Below are 23,521 nucleotides of genomic sequence, written 5' to 3' on the forward strand. Positions count from 1 at the left end.
TCAAAACACAAGAGCTCCCAAATACCCCAAAGAGATGAGAGAGATTAGAGAATAACAGTATTAACAATGCCCCAAAAAAAAATCATACAGAGAAAAGTAAATAAATACAAAGGGTAACATTTGCCAGAGCTACAATGTTAATAAATAACATGAAAAGAGAGAGAGAGCACATGAGAGCTCCATCAATGTGGGGTTATTAATGTTATCACATTCTCAGCTCTTTATGTTATTGTTGTTGGTCCCTTCCAAACCAGTTTCCTCTTCTGTTATTTACATTTCGTATGGCTTAAGTGGAGCCAAAGAGCTCCAAAATACATTCAGTTAGCAACTTACATTCGTGGCGCAAGGTTGGTTCTCGTTTTTATCGGAGCATAGTCTCTATGCTGTGTGTGTGTGCGCTTTTACGTCGTACTGCTGGGACAACAAAAACAAAACAGAAAATCTTTCATCAAAAACGGTTCAATTAAGAAAACCAAAAAACGTATCATACAAAAGATGATATATGTGCATGCCATTAGGCCATGATAGCTACTTATTTATATGTTTGTGTGATTGAAATAATTTTGTGATGACTTCGATATAATGACGTGTTGTTATTCACAGTTTTGCATGGAAAACACGAAACATATAAAGAAAATTTTAAGACATAGCAAATAAGTGAAAGAATCCAGAAAACAATTTTTGGCAATTAAGCAAATTTATTGAATGAATCAGAAAAAAAATGTTTTTTTTTCCTAAAAAATAAACAAAACAAATGTGTGAAACTGCCGTAGATTTTATTCTCTAACCAAATAAAAAAAAATTAATGGTGTTTTTCAACACTTTCTATAAATTTTAAAGGGGAATTACCAACAAACCTTGGCCATCAATCTCATACCGTGTTTCAATTAAATGAAAAACCTAAAGTTGAATTAAATTAAATATTGTCGTCATCACCTGCGGTTATATGAAAAGTGATTTTTTTTGCATCTGATTTTCATTTAATAGAATTTGCATATTTATTTAAATGCTGTATTTTTTTTTAACCTTCTCATAAAAGGTGGTCCAATTATAATGCACAATGTAAATTGTTAGTGAAATAAAAGAAACAATCATTTAGATCAAATCTTCGGTGTGCTCCATATTGAACGCATACAACAAATTCCTTTAGAGACAAAGGCTTTCTTGTGGAGTGTTGAGGATCCTAGATGTAAGTCAGGCCTTAAAACAAATACAAGTCAATCTACAACATCCTGGGAAGAGAGTTTAGAGATGCATTTATTCAAAATCACAAATTATACCTCCGGTTTTATTTCTGAGTGTTTCAAAGCTTCTCGAAGTTGTTTCACCGCAATGTGAAACGCCATCGACTATAAAAGGAGGTCCCTTCATTCAAAGTGAACCATATATGGCACTATTTCTATTTTAGTTCATGAAATTATTATGTTTTGGGAAAATTTTCCTGACTTTAATGATTTATTGTGTACATTTGTTAACGGAACTAAAATCAAGGAGAAAATATACACAAATGTAGCATAAGGATTTAATAAATTCTTGTCTTCCAAAAATAAACCCGGAATTAAATTTTTTCAATTTTTAACTCCAAGTTATTCCTCCCAACTTCAAAATATTCTTCAACAAGTGCAAAAAAAAAACAAGTATAAACAGCGGCCATATACTAGCACAATGTACCAAATTTCAACTGACTCGGATGAAATTTGCTCCTCCAAGAGGCTCCAAAACCAAATCTCGGGATCGGTTTATATTGGGGCTATATGTGATTATGGACTGATATGAACCACTTTTGGCATGGTTGTTAAATATCATATACTACTACCACGTAAAAAATTTCAACCAGATCGGATAAATTTTGCTTCTCCAAAAGGCACCGGAGGTCAAATCTGGTGATCTGTTTATATGGGTGCTATATATAATTATGGACTGATATGAACTAATTCCTGCATGGTTGTTGGATACCATATACTAACATCACGTACCAAATTTCAACCGAATCGGATGAATTTTGCTCTTGCAAGGGGCTCCGGAGGTCAAATCTGGGGATCGGTTTATATGGGGGCTATATATAATTATGGACCGATTTCGACCAATTTTTGCATGGGAGTTTGAGGCCATATATTAACACCACGTACCAAATTTCAACTGAATCAGATGAATTTTGGTCTTCCAAGAGGCTCCGGAGGTCAAATCTGGTGATCGGTTTATATGGGGGCTATATATAATTATTTTTGCATGGTTATTAGAGACCATATACTAACACCACGTACCAAATTTCAGCCCGATCGGAAGAAATTTGCTTCTCTTAGAGGCCTCGCAAGCCAAATCGGGGGATCGGTTTATATGGGGGCTATATATAATTATGAACCGATGTGGACCAATTTTTGCATGGTTGATAGAGACTATATACTAACACCATGTACCAAATTTCAGCCGGAGCGGATGAAATTTGCTTCTTTTAGAGGCCTCGCAAGCCAAATCGGGGGATCGGTTTATATGGGGGCTATATATAATTATGGACCGATGTGGACCAATTTTTGCATGGTTGTTAGAGACCATATACTAACACCATGTACCAAATTTCAGCCCGATCGGATGAAATTTGCTTCACTTAGAGGCCTCGCAAGCCAAATCGGGGGATCGGTTTATATGGGGGCTATATATAATTATGGACCGATGTGGACCAATTTTTGCATGGTTGTTAGAGACCATATACTAACACCATGTACCAAATTTCAGCCGGATCGGATGAAATTTGCTGCCCTTAGAGGCCTCACAAGCCAAATTTGGGGGTCCGTTTATATGGGGGCTATACGTAAAAGTGGACCGATATGGCCCATTTGCAATACCATCCGACCTACATTATTAACAACTACTTGTGCCAAGTTTCAAGTCGATAGCTTGTTTCGTTCGGAAGTTAGCGTGATTTCAACAGACGGACGGACGGACATGCTCAGATCGACTCAGAATTTCACCACGACCCAGAATATATATACTTTATGGGGTCTTAGAGCAATATTTCGATGTGTTACAAACGGAATGACAAAGTTAATATACCCCCCATCCTATGGTGGAGGGTATAATAATTATGTCTGATAAATTATCTTGAATTTTTCTTATGTGAAATCGCCGTGAAATTTTTCTTTGTAATACGTAAAGATGTTTATTTTTGGCGAGAAAACTATTTTTTCCCCGAGAAAGAATGCTACATACTCCCCATTTAAAAATAACATTATGCTCTGGAAATATGTTGGAGGTGATGATATATTTTTTCTTCTCGTATGCTCAATAAATTCCTAATTAATTTAGGCAAAAGTCCAGCATACAATTATGTTAGTTTACAATACAATTAACATTATGCATTACGTTTGAACCATCTTGTATTTTCTGGCATAATTTTTTTTCTTACATTTCATTCTGCCAGACGACACTCTTCTCGTTTTAAGGGCAGTCGTCGGTCTTCTTTTTCAAACAGGCTTACTTTTAGTCTTTGCATATTTATATATTTTGTTTCTAATTTATTCAGATTTTATCACAATTTGTTGACATATCTTGGTTGATATTTTCATTTATTTTTTATCTTTAAATCTTAAAAGCTTCACACATTTGTTTTTTTTTTTGCATCTTTCTTTTATCTTTCTGTTTTGTTTTTGTTCAAAAGGGCTAGCTTTGAACCGGCAAAATAAAATTTAGTTTTAATTTCTCTTGTAGTGTTAATTAAATTTCACTCATTTTGTTATTCTCCCCCTTTCTCACTCTCTGTATTCTCTTTATCAACAGTGCTAAAAAATTCAACAATCGATATACCTACCAAGGTACCTTTAATTTTCATTGAGTGCATCATCGATAATAACAATTTGCGAAAAAAATATCATTGACATAAAAGACGCTATAAAAAGCGCACAGCAAATCAAGTGGCCGAGAAAAAAAACTGATAAACGTCACCGCACGTTTTATGAAAACAACACAACATCACCACCAAAAAAACCCTCAAAGATTGTAAAAAAAATTGACACAAAAAAAAATTATAAATTCTTTTCACATTTTTCATTTGTATAAACGACCGTAGTGTACGTGCGTGTGTGTGTATGTTTATGCCTGTGTATTATTAGAGAGTGAGTGTGGTGACATTTTTGGAGCAGTGCAGCAAAATTGTGTTTTTGAACTCCAGCGGAGCCAGCATTCTTTGCGTTCTCAGCTTTAGAGTAGGTCAGGTCAGTATTACTTTACATTGCTTTTGTTTCTAACCACTCCCACTCCCCTCATGCTATTGTGTTTTCACTTCACCATTCATTGAAACCATTTTGCTATGGGCTTTGTTTTTGTTATTATTGCTGCCATGGCGGCTACTACTGCTGCTGATGGTTTTTGGCGCTATATTGTTCTTGTTATTTTATACGATTCACCACCATCACAATAACTCTCATACTCCCCACTCTCGTATGATATTACGAGACCAACACGAACACCAATTTTTTTTTTTGCCTGCTAATGCTACAACAATGGCAAAAGCTAACGTCATAAAACAAACATAACACCACTTACTCTCACTGGAGTATGGGGAATTTTATAATGATGGTGGGGAGTAGAGCCATCAGAAGAAGAACCATCTGATTCTTTGTTTGGTTTTTTTTCGATTTATTTTCTTACTTGCATCCCCATTTATTTTGTTTTCCTCATTCTTGTTTTTGTATTTTTGGTTCATGATATACCGGCTACAAGTCTTGTGATGATTGTATAGCACACTTGTGAAACAAATTGTGTTAAACAAAAATTATGACAATCATTAAACGGTGTAAAGTGTTGTTGCTTTGTTGTTTGAAGCAAGTTATGGTGTACTAGACAGAGGAGAAAGTGAGCGAGAAGTGGGCAAGTGTGCGGCATTGCAGAGAGTGACAACGATGTAAACACAATGAACGTGGTTGTCATTTAATGGCTTTTGAATAACAATGATGAGGCTGATGATGATGATTTCGTTCCGTGTTTTTATTGGTTTTACTCCTTGCTCTTCACATCACATCCTTGTCGTTTAATGTCTGATGTCCTTGGGTGTCATGGAGTTCATATGTATGTCGTACATAAATTTATGTAAGAATTTAATATGTTAATCTGTGGAATATTAAATGAAATCAGGAAGAAGGGATATCATTAGAGCTAACAGCGCGTATATATTCTCTACATTGTGGGTTGGAATAAAACGGCTACTCCACCAAAAATCTACAATTTTAAAAATCTTCAGTAAGTAAGAATAACGAAGAATTTGCCAGGACTAATCTTTTATATATTTACACCAACAAAGATTCCAATCACACACTGCATTAAAAATTCTTCCAAATTTACTCTAAACAAGTAAGGAAAGTCTAAAGTCGGGCGGGGCCGACTATAATATTCCCTGCACCACTTTGTAGATCTAAATTTTCGATACAATATCACATCCGTCAAATGTGTTGGGGGCTATATATAAAGGTTTGTCCCAAATACATACATTTAAATATCACTCGATTTGGACAGAATTTGATAGACTTTTACAAAATCTATAGACTCAAAATTTAAGTTGGCTAATGCACTAGGGTGGAACACAATGTTAGTAAAAAAAAAATATGGGAAACGTTTAAATCTGAAGCAATTTTAAGGAAACTTCGCAAAAGTTTATTTATGATTTATCGCTCGATATATATGTATTAGAAGTTTAGGAAAATTAGAGTAATTTTTACAACTTTTCGACTAAGCAGTGGCGATTTTACAAGGAAAATGTTGGTATTTTGGCCATTTTTGTCGAAATCAGAAAAACATATATATGGGAGATATATCTAAATCTGAACCGATGTCAACCAAATTTGGCACGCATAGCTACAATGCTAATTCTACTCCCTGTGCAAAATTTCAACTAAATCGGAGTTAAAAATTTGCCTCTGTGGTCATATGAGTGTAAATCGGGCAAAAGCTATATGGGGGATATATCTAAATCTGAACCGATTTCAACCAAATTTGGCACGCATAGCTACAATGCTAATTCTACTCCCTGTGCAAAATTTCAATTAAATCGTAGTAAAAAATTGGCCTCTGTGGTCATATGAGTGTAAATCGGGCGAAAACTATATATGGGAGCTATATCTAAATCTGAACCGATTTCAATAAAATTTGGCACACTTGACTACACTACTAATTGTACTCCTAGTGCAAAATTTCAACCAAATTGGGGTAAAACTCTGGCTTCTGGGATCGTATTAGTCCATATCGGGCGAAAGATATATATGGGAGCTATATCTAAATCTGAACCGATTTGGCTGATATTTTGCAAGTTTTTCGAGACTCATAAAATATTCGGATGTACGGAATTTTAGGAAGATCGGTTGATATACACGCCAATTATGACCAGACACGCCAATTATGACCAGATCGGTGAAAAATATATATGGCAGCTATATCTAAATCTGAACCGATTTTTTCCAAAATCAATAGGGATCGTCTTTGAGCCGAAACAGGACCCTATACCAAATTTTAGGTCAATCGGACTAAAACTGCGAGCTGTACTTTGCACACAAAAATACATCAACAGACAGACAGACGGACAGACAGACAGACAGACGGACATCGCTAAATCGACTCAGAATTTAATTCTAAGACGATCGGTATACTAAACGATGGGTCTCAGACTTTTCCTTCTTGGCATTACATACAAATGCACAAACTTATTATACCCTGTACCACAGTAGTGGTGAAGGGTATAAAAACTTCAAATATAAGATAATTGTGAGCCAAATTGCAGCCAAATTTTTTCCCTGTGAGAATCCTTTTGAGGTCTGAGAACAAGAAAAATTCGCTGGGGGCCAGATCTGGAGAATATGGTGGATGGGGAAGCAATTCGAAGCCCAATTCATGAATTTTTCCATCGTTCTCAATGACTTGTAACACGATGCGTTGTCTTGGTGGAACAACACTTTTTTTCTTCTTCATATGGGGCCGTTTTGCCGCGATTGCGACCTTCAAACGCTCCAATAACGCCATATAATAGTCACTGTTGATGGTTTTTCCCTTCTCAAGATAATCGATAAAAATTATTCTATGCGCATCCCAACAGAGGCCATTACTTTGCCAGCGGACTTTTGAGTCTTTCCACGCTTCGGAGACGGTTCACCGGTCGCTGTCCACTCAGCCGACTGTCGATTGGACTCAGGAGTGTAATGATGGAGCCATGTTTCATCCATTGTCACATATCGACGGAAAAACTCGGGTGTATTACGAGTTAACAGCTCCAAACACCGCTCAGAATCATCAACACGTTGTTGTTTTTGATCAAATGTGAGCTCGCGCGGCACCCATTTTGCACTGAGCTTCCGCATATCCAAATATTGATGAATGATATGACCAACACGTTCCTTTGATATCTCTAAGGCCTCTGCTATTTTATTTTGTGGATTTTTTTGATGTTTTCGTCGGTAACCACCTCTTTCGGGCTTGAATTTTGCATTCCAATCAATTATTGTTGATTTCCCTGGAGCAGAGTCCGAAAACTCATTATCAAGCCAAGTTTTTGCTTCCACCGTATTTTTTCCCTTAGAAAACAGTATTTTATCAAAACACGAAATTCCTTTTTTTTAAATTTTTTTCACAATAACAAAAGTTGCTTCACAAAAGACGCTCTATCTCACAAACTATTTTAATACTAGCGACGCCTTCTATGTGTCAGACCGGGGACTTATCAGCCAACCTGTTATACCGTGCACCATGTGGTGCGGGATATAATAACTTTGTCATTCCGTTTGTGACACATCGAAATATTGCTCTAAGACCCTAAGATATATTCTGGGTCGTGGTGAAATTCTGAGTCGATCTAACAATGTCCGTCCGTCTGTCTGTTGAAATCACGCTAACTTCCGAACGAAACAAGCTATCGGCTTGAAACTTGACATCAATAACAACTACTTTGTTATTGATGTAGGTCGGATGGTACTGCACATGGACCATATCGGTTCTCTTTCACGTATGGCCCCACATAAACCGACCCCAGATTTGGCTTGCGGGCCTCTAAGAGAAGGATATTTCATCCGATCTAGTTGAAACTTGGTAAATGGTGTTAGAATATGGTATCTAACAAACATGCAACAATAGTCCATATCGGCCCATAATTATATATAGCCCCCATATAAACCGATCCCCTCATTTGGCTTGCGGGCCTCCAAAAGAAGCATATTTCATCCGATCTAGCTGAAATTTGGTAAATGGTGTTAGAATATGGTCTCTAATAAGCATGCAAAAATTGGTCCATATCGGCCCATAATTATATATAGCCCCATATAAACCGATCCCCAGATTTGAATTCGGGAGCCTCTTGGAGGAGCAAAATTCATCCGATCCGGTTAAAACTTAGTACGTAGTGTTAGTATATGGTCTCTAACACCCATGCAAAAATTGGTTCATATCGGTTCATAATTATATATAGCCCCCATATAAACCGATCCCCAGTTTTGACTTCCGGAGCCTATTGAAGGAGCAAAATTCATCCGATCCTGTTCAAATTTGGTACATTTCGCTAGTATATGGCCGATAACTAACATATAACTACCAGATAAACCCCAATCGCAGAAAAATCACGATTGCCACTCGAGCCAAAAATAATCTACCAAAATTTTATTGCCGTAGAAAATTTTGTCAAACCTTTTTTTCTATAGAATATTTTGTCAAAAATTTATTTCTATAGAAAATGTTGTCAAAATTTTATTTCGATAGAAAATTTTGTCAGAATTTAATTTCTGTAGAAAATTTTGTCAAAATGTTATTTCTATAGAAAATTTGTGAAGCATTTCATAGATGGAGAGGAATATTTTGCAAAATTTTCCAAAACATCAAGAATTCTACCAAACAGTAAAAAATCTGCAATTTTTGGTAGACTCGAGTACATAAATGTATACAGCCCCCATAAAAAGCGACCCCAATATTTCTGGCTCTATAATTACCGCACAAAAGTTGATATCGGTTCGTAATAATTTCTTCCCTATACATATATACCGGTCAAGAACTGAATATATACGTATGTAATCGACCTTTCTTTTGTCTACTATATATATCGCATGGACTAACTTGCAATTTAGAAGATGGTGTTAAGAAGTTTTAAGATGCCTTACCATCGGCCGCAACCCAAGTAATTCAATTGTGGATGCCCGTCTTTAGTAGAAGTTTCTACGCAATCCATGGTGGAGGGTATATAAGATTCGGCCTAGCCGAGCTTACGGCCGTATATACTTGTTTTGTTTTAAGATAATTTTTCTTCACAAAAATCTCCAATTTGGTTTATAACAAGATCTGACTCCGTATACCTCAATGTACATGCGACCAATTCGAGAAAATAGCTTCTAATACTAACAGATTCTAATAATAAGCTCAGATAAAGAGTTATGACGACTTTCTATTCTACGCAAGCTGAATTTGTTATTCTTTTGTTTGACTCCGTATATATTATTGGATTGTATTTATTTAAAAACAAGTATATAAAGCAGTAAGTTCGCCCGGGTCGAATCTTAAATACCCACCACCATGAACAAAATATACTAGTTTCCTTTGAAAATTTAAGGGGGATTTAAAGACAGATATATTTCCAAGCAGACCAGTTCAACGCTTCCCGAAGACAAATGTAAAGATTTTACATTTTAAAGATTTTTTTGTTAGAGTTTTACAAGAATCATAAACATATCTTGTAAGTGTGCAAAAAAATGATGAAATAACGCCTTGATTTGAAGTCTCAAATCCGCAGATTTTTACCTCAATTATTTAAATGATCAAGCAATGTTCATGATCAGTGCACCTTTTGTACCCTCAAGATCTGAAATCGGTCTATATGGAGGCCTTACCAGAGTTTCCACAACAAATTTTTATTTTGGACCAAAATTTTTCCAAAATTGGACCAAAATTCGTACCAGCGGACCATTTTTCCAACTCTAATTAATATAATTTAAAAGATAGAATTTTTCAAATATTTTACTTCGATAAAATATTTTATTTCTTTACAAAATGGTGACCTAATTTTATTTCTATAGTAAATTTTGTCAAAATTTTATTTTTATAGAAAATTTAGCCAAAATTTTATTTCTGTAGAAAATTAAGCTAAAATTTTATTTCTATAGAAAATTTAGCCAAAATTTTATTTCAATACAAAATTTAGCAAAATTTTTTTCTAAAGAAAGTTATCGAAAAAATGTATTTCTTTTTAAAATTGTGCCTGTTTAAAGTAAATCAATTACTTTAAATAGAGTGTTATAAAGTTGTCACGGGAAGCACCTGTCCCATATATAAAATTCAGTTACTCCTGGAGGTGAGGGTTGCCTTTGGTTGGCTTTGTATTTCTAGAAAATTTCAAATAAATTAGGTTTGCGTTTCCAATTAGAAACTATGAGTAATATAGAGGTCATCCTTTTAAAAAAATATGTTCCACATTTGTTCATTAGTAAATTCGTTTAGAACAAAACAAAAAACAAATATTCCAAAAGGAGTTTCCCTTTTTCGTTCAAAAAACTATTGAACAACGGGTGACTGCACACAAAAATGAATTCTTTCCTTCTTTAGACAAACAAATGTCGTTTACCAGTAGCTTTTCGGCACATATGTTCTCTCAATTCTAGACGCTCTCCTTGAGTGGTTCTCCAGACATTTTCTTGTCTGGATCACCGGTAGCATTTTCATCATCCTTTCGACCGTTGTATTGGTCCACTTCGGTTTATGTGTCTTCAGTGCCCATTCATCCAACTCGGCCCGTTGGATGCCCCATGTGCTTGAGTTCTCTAAGTTCACTTTCCTATGTGTCCACGCTTTTATAGCCAATTCATTTGCCTTTACTTTTCCCTTATTCCGGCATGTCGCCTAACCTATACGCCGTATACCGCGTATCAATAATATTTGCTATAAAAATCTCCAAAAACCAATAGTGCTCAGACTTCTCTCTGTAAATTCCCAAAGATATGCCGTTTACTCTTCAGTCTTTTAAATTATGCTGTCTGCAAACTTTCCATATTAATAGCGTAGAACTTTGCTATATTCCTTTTGGTATGATGATGTTTAACCGGTTACAATAATAAAGCGCCTTCAGGGAATATACCACTTAACTCTGGCAAGTTGCAAAAAAAGAAAGCCTTTTAGAATTATTAACTGGAGAGAAATGCGTCTGAAGGCGAACCGAATAACAAGCGATGAGAAAAACACTAAAACAATTCTTTTAATATTCTCTAAAGGAACTTAAATATGCTATCTGTAGTATGGATGCCATGTATTTGACTCGAGAACAAAAGTAGCAAAAAAAAAAAAAACAACACCAACATTGGAAGAAACCATAAAAACAATTGTAAATTGTAGCAAACTGACACATACACACACTCACACATCTACCACAAACTAAAAAAGAATTGTGCCGCAATTCACCACTACATCTAAATGATGTTGATGATGTTTCTGCTGTTTCTACTGCACATGGAGAAAGCCACCGATACACCACCACACTTCGTTGTATCCTGCCTACTGGCGTTTCCTGGTCTACTGATTTGTCTTGCAGCATGCACTCTCATCTCTTGGTATTTAAGTGTGTGTGTATGTGTGTGAAAAACAGCTACTTCCATATGTATTTGCAATGTGTATTTGTATGTGATTATGATTGTGTGCTCAGCAAATTGCAAATATTTATTTCGAGTTTTATTTTCTTAATTTATCCTTAACTGCATTATTGTCTTTATTTACCCGAAAAAAGAACCACCCAACACTCGAATGCTAGCAACCAAAGCAGAAACAAAGACTCGTTGAATGCACAAAGCCCAAGGACCTTGAATTTTTACAATGCAACTCTGGCCCATAACCAAAATGCTTGAATGCGAATGTTGGTAGCTCTTGGTTGGAATAGGCAATAACACTTTGGTACTGTGGTTAAGTTGAGAAAATGATATATTAAGGTTCGTAATGATTTTGGATCACCACATCATACATACATAGGAAAGAGTGAACTCCTAACTCATTTACGAATAACAACCTTACGGGAAATTGGTGCAAATTGCCACTAACGGACCTATCAGAGGCAGCGTTGCTAGAATTGTTTCATCAAAAACCACTAGATTTCCCCAAAAAATACTTACAGCTAGGAAAAGCCAGAAAAAAACAAAATACTTTTTGTACCAAAAGTAACATTAAAAGCTTTGTTTCACTTATAATGAATACTAACTAAATTATATGTATGTATTTTAATAGCACCTTTTTGAGACTATGACAATATTTCAGTCATACTAGCATCCATTTTGGCAACATTTTATTTGTATAGAAAATTTTGTCGAAATTGTATTACTATAGAAAATTATATTTCAACAGAAAATTTTGTCAAAATTTTATTTCTATAGAAAATTTCGTCAAAGTTTTATTTCTATAGAAAATTTCGTCAAAATTTTATTTTTATAGAAAATTTTGTCAAAATTTTATTACTATAAAAAATTTCTTCAAAATTTTATTTTTATAGAAATTTTTGGCAAAGTTTTATTTCTATAGAAAATTTTGTTGCAATTTTATTTCTATAGAACAATTTGTCGCAATTTTCTTCTATAGAAAAATTTGTTCGTCAAAATGTTATTTTTTTAAGAAAATTTTGCCAACATTTTATTTTTATAGAAATTTTGTCAAAATTTTATTTTCATAGAAAATTTTGTCACAATTTTATTTCTATAAAAAATTTTGTCAAAATGTTATTTCTTTAGAAAATTTTCATTCGTTTTTTGTTTGTTGGCTTTGTTATTGTTTATCTTTAGTCATTGTTGATGTTTTTGATTTCAGCTTAAAACCATGCATTGACTAACTGCAATTTTTGGCAAAATTTTATTTCGGTCTAAATTTTATATCTATAGAAAATTTGGTCAAAATTTTATAGCTATAAAAAATCGTGTCAAAATTTTATTTCTATAGAAAATTTTGTCAAAATTTTATGGCTCTACGAAATAAAGCCCCAAAGAGAAATAGAAAATTTTGTCGATATTTTATTTCTACAGATACTTTTGTCGAAATGTTATTGCTTTAGAAAATTTTTTCAACTTTTTATTTTTATTGAAATTTTTATTTCTATAGAAAATTTTGTCAACATTTTTTTTTATAGAAAATTTTGTCAAAATTTTATTTCCATAGAAAATTTTGTCACAATTTTATTTCTATAGAAAATTTGGTCAAAATTTTATAAAGGGTGATTTGTTAAGAGCTTGATAACTTTTTTTAAAAAAAAACGCATAAAATTTGCAAAATCTCATCGGTTCTTTATTTGAAACGTTAGATTGGTCCATGACATTTACTTTTTGAAGATAATTTCATTTAAATGTTGACCGCGGCTGCGTCTTAGGTGGTCCATTCGGAAAGTCCAATTTTGGGCAACTTTTTCGAGCATTTCGGCCGGAATAGCCCGAATTTCTTCGGAAATGTTGTCTTCCAAAGCTGGAATAGTTGCTGGCTTATTTCTGTAGACTTTAGACTTGACGTAGCCCCACAAAAAATAGTCTAAAGGCGTCAAATCGCATGATCTTGGTGGCCAACTTACCGGTCCATTTCTTGAGATGAATTGTTCTCCGAAGTTTTCCCTCAAAATGGCCATAGAATCGCGAGCTGTGTGGCATGTAGCGCCATCTTGTTGAAACCACATGTCAACCAAGTTCAGTTCTTCCATTTTTGGCAACAAAAAGTTTGTTAGCATCGAACGATAGCGATCGCCATTCACCGTAACGTTGCGTCCAACAGCATCTTTGAAAAAATACGGTCCAATGATTCCATCAGCGTACAAACCACACCAAACAGTGCATTTTTCGGGATGCATGGGCAGTTCTTGAACGGCTTATGGTTGCTCTTCACTCCAAATGCGGCAATTTTGCTTATTTACGTAGCCATTCAACCAGAAATGAGCCTCATCGCTGAACAAAATTTGTCGATAAAAAAGCGGATTTTCTGCCAACTTTTCTAGGGCCCATTCACTGAAAATTCGACGTTGTGGCAGATCGTAAGTCTATTCATGATGAAATGTCAAAGCATACTGAGCATCTTTCTCTTTGACACCATGTCTGAAATCCCACGTGATCTGTCAAATACTAATGCATGAAAATCCTAACCTCAAAAGAATCACCCTTTAGTTATAGAAAATTTTGTCAAAATTTTATGGCTCTACGAAATAAAGCCCCAATGAAATAACGCCCCAAAGAGAAAATGAAATAATGCCAAAAAATGGGGCGTTTTTTCATTATGAAATAAACCCAATTTCAAATATGAAATAAAGCGCCAGAATATAAAATTACGCCCTAAAAGTATATGAATATTTTATATTTTTAAAGAAGACAAAACATCAGGTTTTAGAAATAACCCAAATGAGCAACAAAAATTATACAATTTGAAAGCTTCGAGGATTCAAATCCAAAATATATTTTTCAGATATTATTTTATGGTTTGCGGCGTTATTTCATTATGAACTAAAATCCCAATCTTAAAAATGAAATAAAGCCCCAAGAAAAGGAAGTAAAGTCTCAAAAAATGTTGTTTTTGTTATCTGTACAAACATTTTGGGTATTGTGTCACTTTCTCTTTTGGGGATTTATTTCATTGGGGCATTATTTCGTAGAGCCAAATTTTATTTCTATAGCAAATTTTGTCAAATTTTTATTTGTATAAAAAATTTTGTAAAAAATTTATTTCTATTTTTCAAATTTTTATTTCTATAGAAAAATTTTCAAAATTTTGGAGCTATAGAAAAATTTTCAAAATTTTATTTCTATCGAAATTTTTGTCAAAATTTTATTTCTATGGAAAATATTTTTCCAAATTTTATTACTATAGAAAATATTTTTTCAAATTTTATTACTGTAGAAAATTTCACCAAAATTTTATCACTATAGAAAGTTTTGTCAAAATTTTATTTCTGTATGAGATTTTGCTAAATTTTATTTCTATAGAAGATTTTGTCAAAATTATATTTCTATAGAAAATTTTGCCAATTTTTTTTCGGTCGAAGCAGGAATCGAACCCACCACGGTGGCCCACTATTTCTATAGATAATTTTGTCAAAATTTTATTTCATAGAAAATTTTGCCAACATTTTATTTCTATAGAAAATTTTGCCAACATTTTATTTCTATAGACAATTTTTTTTTCGGTTGAAAATTTTGTCAGAATTTTATTTCCATAGAAAATTTTATCAAATTTTTTTTTCTATTGAAAATTTTGTCACAATTTTATTTCTGTAAAATATTTTATAATTTTTTTTTCTATAGGAATTTTTTTCACAATTTTATTTCTATAGAATATTATGTCACAATTTGATTTCTGTAGAAAATTTTGGCATCCTTTGGTCGATGATTTGGGCAAACTCTTATTTGTAAAGATAATATTGTCAAAATTTTATATCTATAGAAAGTTTTTATTTTTATAGAGTTTTCTCAAAATTTTATTACTATAGAAAATTTCTTCAAAATTTTATCACTATAGAAAATTTTGTCAAAATTATATTTCTGTACGAGATTTTGCTAAATTTTATTTCTATAGAAAATTTTTCTTAAAATTATATTTCTATAGAAAATTTAGCCAATTTTTTTTTTCGGTCGAAGCAGGAATCGAACCCACCACGGTGGCCCCCTATTTCTATAGATAATTTTGTCAAAATTTTATTTCATAGAAAATTTGGCCAACATTTTATTTCTATAGAAAATTTTGCCAACATTTTATTTCTATAGACAATTTTTTTTTTCGGTTGAAAATTTTGTCAAAACTTTATTTCCGTAGAAAATTTTATCAAATTTTTTTTTCTATTGAAAATTTTGTCTCAATTTTATTTCTGTAGAATATTTTATCAATTTTTTTTCTATAGGAATTTTTTTCACAATTTTATTTCTATAGAATATTATGTCACAATTTGATTTCTGTAGAAAATTTTGGCATCCTTTGGTCGATGATTTGGGCCCATTAGAACAATTCCTTGCACAGAACCCAATGCTATGCTACTACGAGTATTATTTACAAATGATATGGCCCAATAAGCTTGAATTGTGCAATATGACATTTCATTCACATTGTTTAATACTTTGTGTTTAATTTGAATTTCTGATCATTTTCACTTTTCCCAACTATAAAATGTAACCACTGTTTTATGGGTAGCAGCTGTGATATTTGGTAATACTGCAGCCTAGTCGTATTGTGGTGGTAATCGTAACCATAATAGTGGTCCTAGTGGTGGTGGTGGTAGTAGTAGGACTAGTGATAGAAGTAATAGACAAACAAAACAACACCACTAAAATGGACCTAGCCAGACACTACATTTAATAGCACAAAAAAAAATATTCCTACGTTTGAGTGTTCGTGTCATTGAAGCAGGACAAAGGAAGAAGCAAAAAAAAAATTAAGCAAATACAAATTGTATGGGATTTCCCCTTCTCTATGACCCTCTCTACAACGGTTACATTTTAAGCAAGTATCTTTAAAGCTAAATAAAATTTGTGTTTCAATTTTAAGAGCACTCTTCTTAGTTACTTTATTTACCGAATAATTGGATATTTCAATGATTTTTTGTTTGTTTGTTTGTCTCGATCTACAGTGATACTTTGAGAATGGAGCAAAGGATAAATAAAACAAAGTGGCAGTTTATTGATATTTGTTTATAAATTTTCGGGTTAGAAAGTCGATGTAATGTAATTGCTGAGTAAATTTGAAGGAATTTGCCAGTTACGATGGTAGCATTGTAATTAAGAAGAAATGAGTCTAAAATTGAAGACTAGACCACAATCGAAGAGACTGGTGTAATGGTGGTTAACCCTCTAATGCCCAAGCCCGCCTTTAGGCGGTCTTAATTTAATAAGGAAGCTTTTAGTAAAACACACCTTAAGATAGCAAAAATGGGCAAAATAAAAAGAAAACTTATTTGAAACTATTCAAGAGGCTTTGCAGCATATGCTGAATTTTACCGTATACATTTTTTCTTGTTTAGTTCTCTTGCTTTTGTGTCGTTAGCATTGAAAATTTAATCAGCTGGCAAAATAATTGGGGCATTAGAGGGTTAAGGTGGTCTTCGTGGTTTAATGAGTCCCCAAATCGAAATTTAAACAAAGTTCTGCCTGCAGAACATCTACTAGATATTCAGAGGTCCTACAAAGGACAATCTGAGAGAGACCTGTCACTATGAGAGAACTTAGAAAGACTCAATAAAACTGTTGTTTAGATTTTGGCAGTACTATAGATACAAATCTTTTTATTTCCAGGCTAATGAAAATCCCCTCTGGGATATATGGCAACATCGTACTGTCAGACTAGACAACGTCTAGTGAGATGAGTTTGAAGATTATATTGGACTCATATTTACCTGAAATTCAAACAACTGAACCCCCTACTCTTAATCATGCAGAGGTTATACGGTCATCTAGTGCCAGGGAAATTAGGAAAGAGATTAGATTTGTACATTTTAAGCAATTTGGACCTGATGTAATTACATCGTCAGTAATTCCAAGCACTAACTCACAGAGTTATCCCTTAATATAGGTGAAAAATTTTCATTCGAGTGCAAGATTTCTCTATCCACCACCATAGAATAGTGATGGGAGTATAATAAGTTTGTCATCTAGTTTTAGGGAGAAACACTATGACGATATAAGCATGTCCGTCTGTCTGTTGTTATCACTCTTCAGCCTTCAATAATGGCGCTATGTATACAGGCAGGTCAAGTTAGAAAATGGGCAATATCGGTTCAGGTTTGATATAACCTTCACATAAGCCCTCCGATTTTGTGTTTTGGGCTTTTAGAAAAAGTAGTTTTAACCAATTTGCCTGGAATGTGCAGTAGGGTCAAATTTTGGTATAGCCTCCATCGTTCCGTTTGTAACACGTCGAAATATCGATTTCCTACTATGTAAAGTGCATATATTCTTCATCGGGGAGCAATTTTAAGACGTTATAACCATCCCAGCACAAAAATTTGGAAGTTCTTCCACAGACACAACTTTAAAAGCACTTCCAGAATATGCACTCCCAATGATGTTCTTTCTTTTAACTACCCAGCAAGTTGTTCTAATTCAATTTTTTATAATGGGTAATTTTAACTTTTTTGTTTCAAATAGGTTAAAAACAGAGTAAGAATTCACAAAATGGTACAAATCATTTAAATTTTGTCGAAAAAAATACTAAATCCAATCTGAAAAAATTGTGAATTTTTGAAAATATTTGAGGTCAAACGTTTCCGACAAGCGTTAAAATCCATTAAAATTATCAGAAATTTTAAAACTTATTTATTTGACAAAATGTCACAGAATTTTTTAATTTACATCCAATACATTGAATTCAGATCACACCTAAGGAAGTGATGCAAATTCAGTGCAACGGCTGTTGCAATGGAGGACTTCCGTCATATGACAAACCCATGTTAAATTCATCGCTTCTGCGTCAATTTTGCACCACTTCCGAATCCAAAAAGAAAATTCTCATTACTTTTTGGCGACGTTTTTTGCTGGGATGTCCATCTGTCAGCCTATAGTAATCATGCTACAGCTTTCAATAATGGTGCTATCGTACTGACAGATTCGTCATTTGTTTGCAGACTGGTCGAGGACGCGCCATACCGGTCCAGGATTTAGTCCACATTTAAACCGATCACCCTGTTTGGGTTCCTGGCTTTCGTAGTTATCCTATTTGTTTGAAATTGCAAATTCAGAGTTTGGTATGGCCACACATATAGCTCGATCTCCCGATTTGATTTCCTGGGCCTCTAGAAACCGAAGTTTTTTTTCTGATGGGCCTGAAATTGGAAATCTAAAAGTATTTTATGTCCATAAACAGGAGTGACGAATATGCTTTGTATACATCCCCTTTTTGGTATAGCCCCCATATAGACCGATTTCCGATTTTACATCTTGGTCTTCCATACACCGCAATTTTTATCAGATTTGCCGGAAATCAGAAATCTAGAAATATTTTAGGTCCCTAAACAGGAGTTGGTAACATGATTTATATCGGCCCATGTTTTGCTATTACCCCCATAAAGACCGATCTTCCGATTTGACTTTTTATCGAAATTTTTTAAGTGCAAATCTGTACCGTCACTCCTGTCCATAAACAGGAGTGAAGAAGTACCGTATAAAAGAATACAATATAAAATAATCTTTCGATTTTAGTTCTTGGGCTTCTAGATATATTCGTTCCAAAATCGTGAACTGACGGTAACAATATGAAACGGACCAAAAGGGAATGCTCACGGTTTCATCCATGGGCGTTCACGATTTCATGAACGGCTTTCATTTTTCTTTGGCCATGAAAAGTTTTAAAATATTCGTTATGGCAACTCCATCGGTGATACAATGTGCTCAGGCGACAGTTAACGCGTACGAAGCTGACAATCCAGATTCGAGTGACGTTAGCGGATTGTTTTTTTTATAAATTCATAACCATAGAACGCTAGTCGTTGTTTTGACAACGCATGGTGTCATTTTATCGTTGTCGGATTGATACAGTCTGTTCTCCGTGTGACACCACATGTGTATTGATTCACATTCATAAACGCGTATAGACACCGCAATTTTTTATACCCTCCACTATAGGATGAGGGGGTATATTAACTTTGTCATTCCGTTTGTAACACATCGAAATATTGCTCAAAGACCCCATAAAGTATATATATTTTGGGTCGTGGTGAAATTCTGAGTCGACCTGAGCATGTCCGTCCGTTCGTCCGTCCGTCCGTCCGTCCGTTCGTCCGTCCGTCCGTCCGTCTGTTGAAATCACGCTAACTTCCGAACGAAACAAGCTATCGACTTGAAACTTGGCACAAGTAGTTGTTATTGATGTAGGTCGGATGGTATTGCAAATGGGCCATATCGGCCCACTTTTACGTATAGCCCCCATATAAACGGACCCCCAAATTTGGCTTGCGAGGCCTCTAAGAGAAGCAAATTTCATCCGATCCGGCTGAAATTTGGTATATGGTGTTAGTATATGGTCTGTAACAACCATGCAAAAATTAGTCCACATCGGTCCATAAGTATATATAGCCCCCATATAAACCGATCCCCCGATTTGGCTTGCAGAGCCTCTAAGAGAAACAATGTTCATCCGATCCGGCTGAAATTTGGTACATGGTGTTAGTATATGGTCTCTAACAACCATGGAAAAATTGGTCCATATCGGTCCATAATTATATATAGCCCTCATATAAACCGATCGCCCGATTTGGCTTGCTAGGCGGCGAAGAGAAGCAAATTTCATCCGATCCGGCTGAAATTTTGGTACATGGTGTTAGCATATGGTCTCTAACAACCATGCAAAAATTGGTTCACATCGGTCAATAATTATATATAGCCCCCATATAAACCGATCCCCCGATTTGGCTTGCGGAGCCTCTAAGAGAAGCAAATTTCATCCGATCCGGCTGAAATTTGGTACATGGTGTTAGTATATGGTCTCTACCGACCATGCAAAAATTGGTCCATATCGGTCCATAATTATATATAGCCCCCATATAAACCGATCACCAGATTTGACCTCCGGAGCCTCTTGGAAGACCAAAATTCATCTGATTCAGTTGAAATTTGGTACGTGATGTTAATATATGACCTCAAACACCCATGCAAAAATTGATCGATATCGGTCCATAATTATATATAGGCCCCATATAAACCGATCCCCAGATTTGACCTCCGGAGCTCCTTGGAAGAGCAAAATTCTTCCCATTCGGTTGAAATTTGGTACGTGATGTTAGTATAGGGTATCCAACAACCATGCAGGAATTGGTTTCTATCAGTCCATAATAATATATAGCTTCTATATAAACCGATCCCCAGATTTGACCTCCGGTACCTTTTGGAGAAGCAAAATTCATCCGATCTGGTTGAAATTTGGTACGTGGTGGTAGTATATGATATTTAACAACCATGTGAGTTGAAATTTGTGGATGACAGTCTTTCATAGAAGTTTCTACGCAATCCATGGTGGAGGGTACATAAGACTCGGCCTGGCCGAACTTACGGCCGTATATACTTGTTATTGATTTATCTACAATTTGAATCGATCTTCTTGGGAGAGCACATTTCATCAAATCCTCCTGAAATTCTATATAATTCCAAGTAGTCCACTATGACGAAGAGTTTTCCAAAAAACTATTATACTTGATTTACGGGTATCAGGGATTCGGTCCGGCCGATCTTAAGGCCGTATATACTTTTTAGTTCCCAGTCCCTCTTAACACGTGGTTGGGAAATAAAGAAGTGGCTCGGAAATACGGTCTATATTAGCCGACATGGGACAGGGAAACCAGGATCCCCTTTTCAACCTAACTTAACCGATGTATACAGATATTTATTTAGAAGTTAGATACTCGAAATGGGAAATTTTGAACAAACAAAGCCTTGGCTTAATTCCAAAAAGCAAATAAAAAATATTTCAAAAAATCCATACAACGCTTGTCATAAATTCCAGTAAAGATAAGAGGGATTTCGTTATTGAGAAAATTATTTTTCTTTTCGGCTTGTAAAACCTTTTAGCTCTCGGAATTTTGAGATATTGCAGCTCTCATTTGAATAATTGTTGTTTTATGAAAATTCTTCAAAATATTCAAATTGGCAACAAAATAGCTGGATCTGTTCTACGGTACATGTAAACAACTTCCAGCAGCCATTAGTCTCTCAATGAAATTGCTGAACAATTCTATACTTTCGTTCTAAGAACGGAGTCTGACCATGGAGACATATAATCAAGACTAACTCATCTACTTTGTAATTTCCATGCAAATGTTCACATCATAGATTTGTTTTTCGTGTGTAAACTGATATCGTCTACAAGAACTTTTTTTTTTAATTTTCTTAGCAACTCAAACAAATCTTTCCAAAAAAAAAAATATAATATGCAAGGAGGCAAATCCATTTGACTATTTTAAAAATTAATTCTTTTGGGCATATGTTTAGCCACATTTGTGAGTAAGTTCATTATCTTTTGTTTACAAAGGATATAATGATGTTCCTATTTACACATTCATACACTCACATACCCGCACATCTCACATATGGAATAGTACTTCCTTAATGGTAGAGAATGTGGTATGTGGTACAACATACGATGGCTATGGAGCTTGTAGTACAATCTGTCACCAACATTATTAAGTTGCATACGAATGATGTTGGTTTTAACAGATTTTCTTTTGCATTTTTTGTTTGTTTTTTGTTGACACGGCATGTTCGGCACAAAAACCTTTCAGTTGAGATATTTTAGGAGCCAAATTGCTGGTCCATTTTTTGCTTGCTGTAATTTCGTTAAAAAAAAAAAAAAACGAACTAAAGAGCTAACGAAACAAAAACCTATCCTAGAAGAATTTTTATTTATTTTACAATTGTAGAGAGAGTGTCATCATCATCTAGAACTTCTTTTTGCCCTTATTTTTTTGTGTGTGTTATTTTTGCCCAATAAACTTGAGTATTATTTTTCTTCACACACGCCTAGTGCCACAATCTGCAGCAGGCATAATGTCTGCCAGCCCTGATGCAGTATTTGGTGCACACACATATATGGGTCAGTCCATGTAAAACTTATGTAACTGTTTCATAAAAATTTCTGTATGAGACTTCTATTCCTTTAGAAGCCTCTTATAAATTGAATGGATTAATAACGAGGAACTGAATAATAATTGCAAAATATATTTTTTTTTTACTGGCCTATAATTTGACATATCACGTCATGAAAAGCCCGTGGATCAAATTAGTTGACATTTGAATTTTATCTTTCCCAATATCTAAGAATTTCCTCCTTAAACTTAACGGATTATAGAGAGTCTATCACATTTCGATGTATGACACCAATAACAAAATTATTTATATGGACCATCCGTATTCTCGAAAAATAATCACTTCGGTAAAACACAGGATGCCTGATATGTAAGGCAGCAAAGTAGTGCTCTATATTTTCCTACATTTTTTTCTTTATGTTATTGTTCAAAAGCAAAAAAAATTTGGAAATAACAGGCAGAAAATTAGTTTTTTTTCGAATTGGCTACCTTTAACCGATTTATGGCACACAAACACATTGATATTTTATACCCACTACCATGGAATGGTGATGGGGGTATAATAAGTTTGTCATTCCGTTTGTAACACATCGAAATATCGATTTCCGACTATATTAAGTATATATATATTCTTGATCAGGGAGAGATTGTAAGATGATATAAGCATGTCGTCTGTCTGTTGCAATCACACGCAAAAAAATAATTCTTTCCTCCCAAACGAAATTTTAGACAAACAAAGTTCGTTTCTCATTTGCTTTTCGCTGTAAGGAAGTGTATTTGGAAGAAAAGTATATACTTTTTGTGATAAACGTTTATTCTTTTCCAGGATGTAAAAACAATTTCATAAAGCCTAGCTCAAAAAAAAAACATTATTTTCTTGCTAATTGCATTGTCCCTCACATCTTTCTCACATCCACGAGGATTTTTAGTTCTTAACACCTTTTCCTGTAATACCAACAATGTAGAAGAAATTATACGATTTTATAAATTTTTAAAATTTTTTTTACCTTTCGCCTG

The 23,521-nt window shown here is 34.4% G+C and overlaps 1 protein-coding gene across 4 annotated transcripts in view; it reads left to right on the plus strand.

The window, feature by feature from the left end:
* Positions 1-289: 289 nt before the first annotated feature.
* LOC142229571 (uncharacterized) overlaps positions 290-23,521 on the plus strand; it is a 518,551-nt gene continuing 495,319 nt past the window's right edge. For 2 of the 4 annotated variants that reach the window (XM_075300139.1, XM_075300138.1), the window contains exons 1-2: positions 290-347; positions 3,775-4,208. The gene's annotated coding sequence lies outside the window, so the exon portion shown is untranslated. Of the gene's footprint in view, positions 348-3,753; positions 4,209-23,521 lie in introns of those variants that run through there. The other 2 variants (XM_075300136.1, XM_075300137.1) reach the window with 2 other exon arrangements.

This window comes from Haematobia irritans, chromosome 3 (genome assembly GCF_050003625.1).
Source record: "Haematobia irritans isolate KBUSLIRL chromosome 3, ASM5000362v1, whole genome shotgun sequence".
NCBI classification, from domain to species: Eukaryota; Metazoa; Arthropoda; class Insecta; order Diptera; family Muscidae; genus Haematobia; species Haematobia irritans.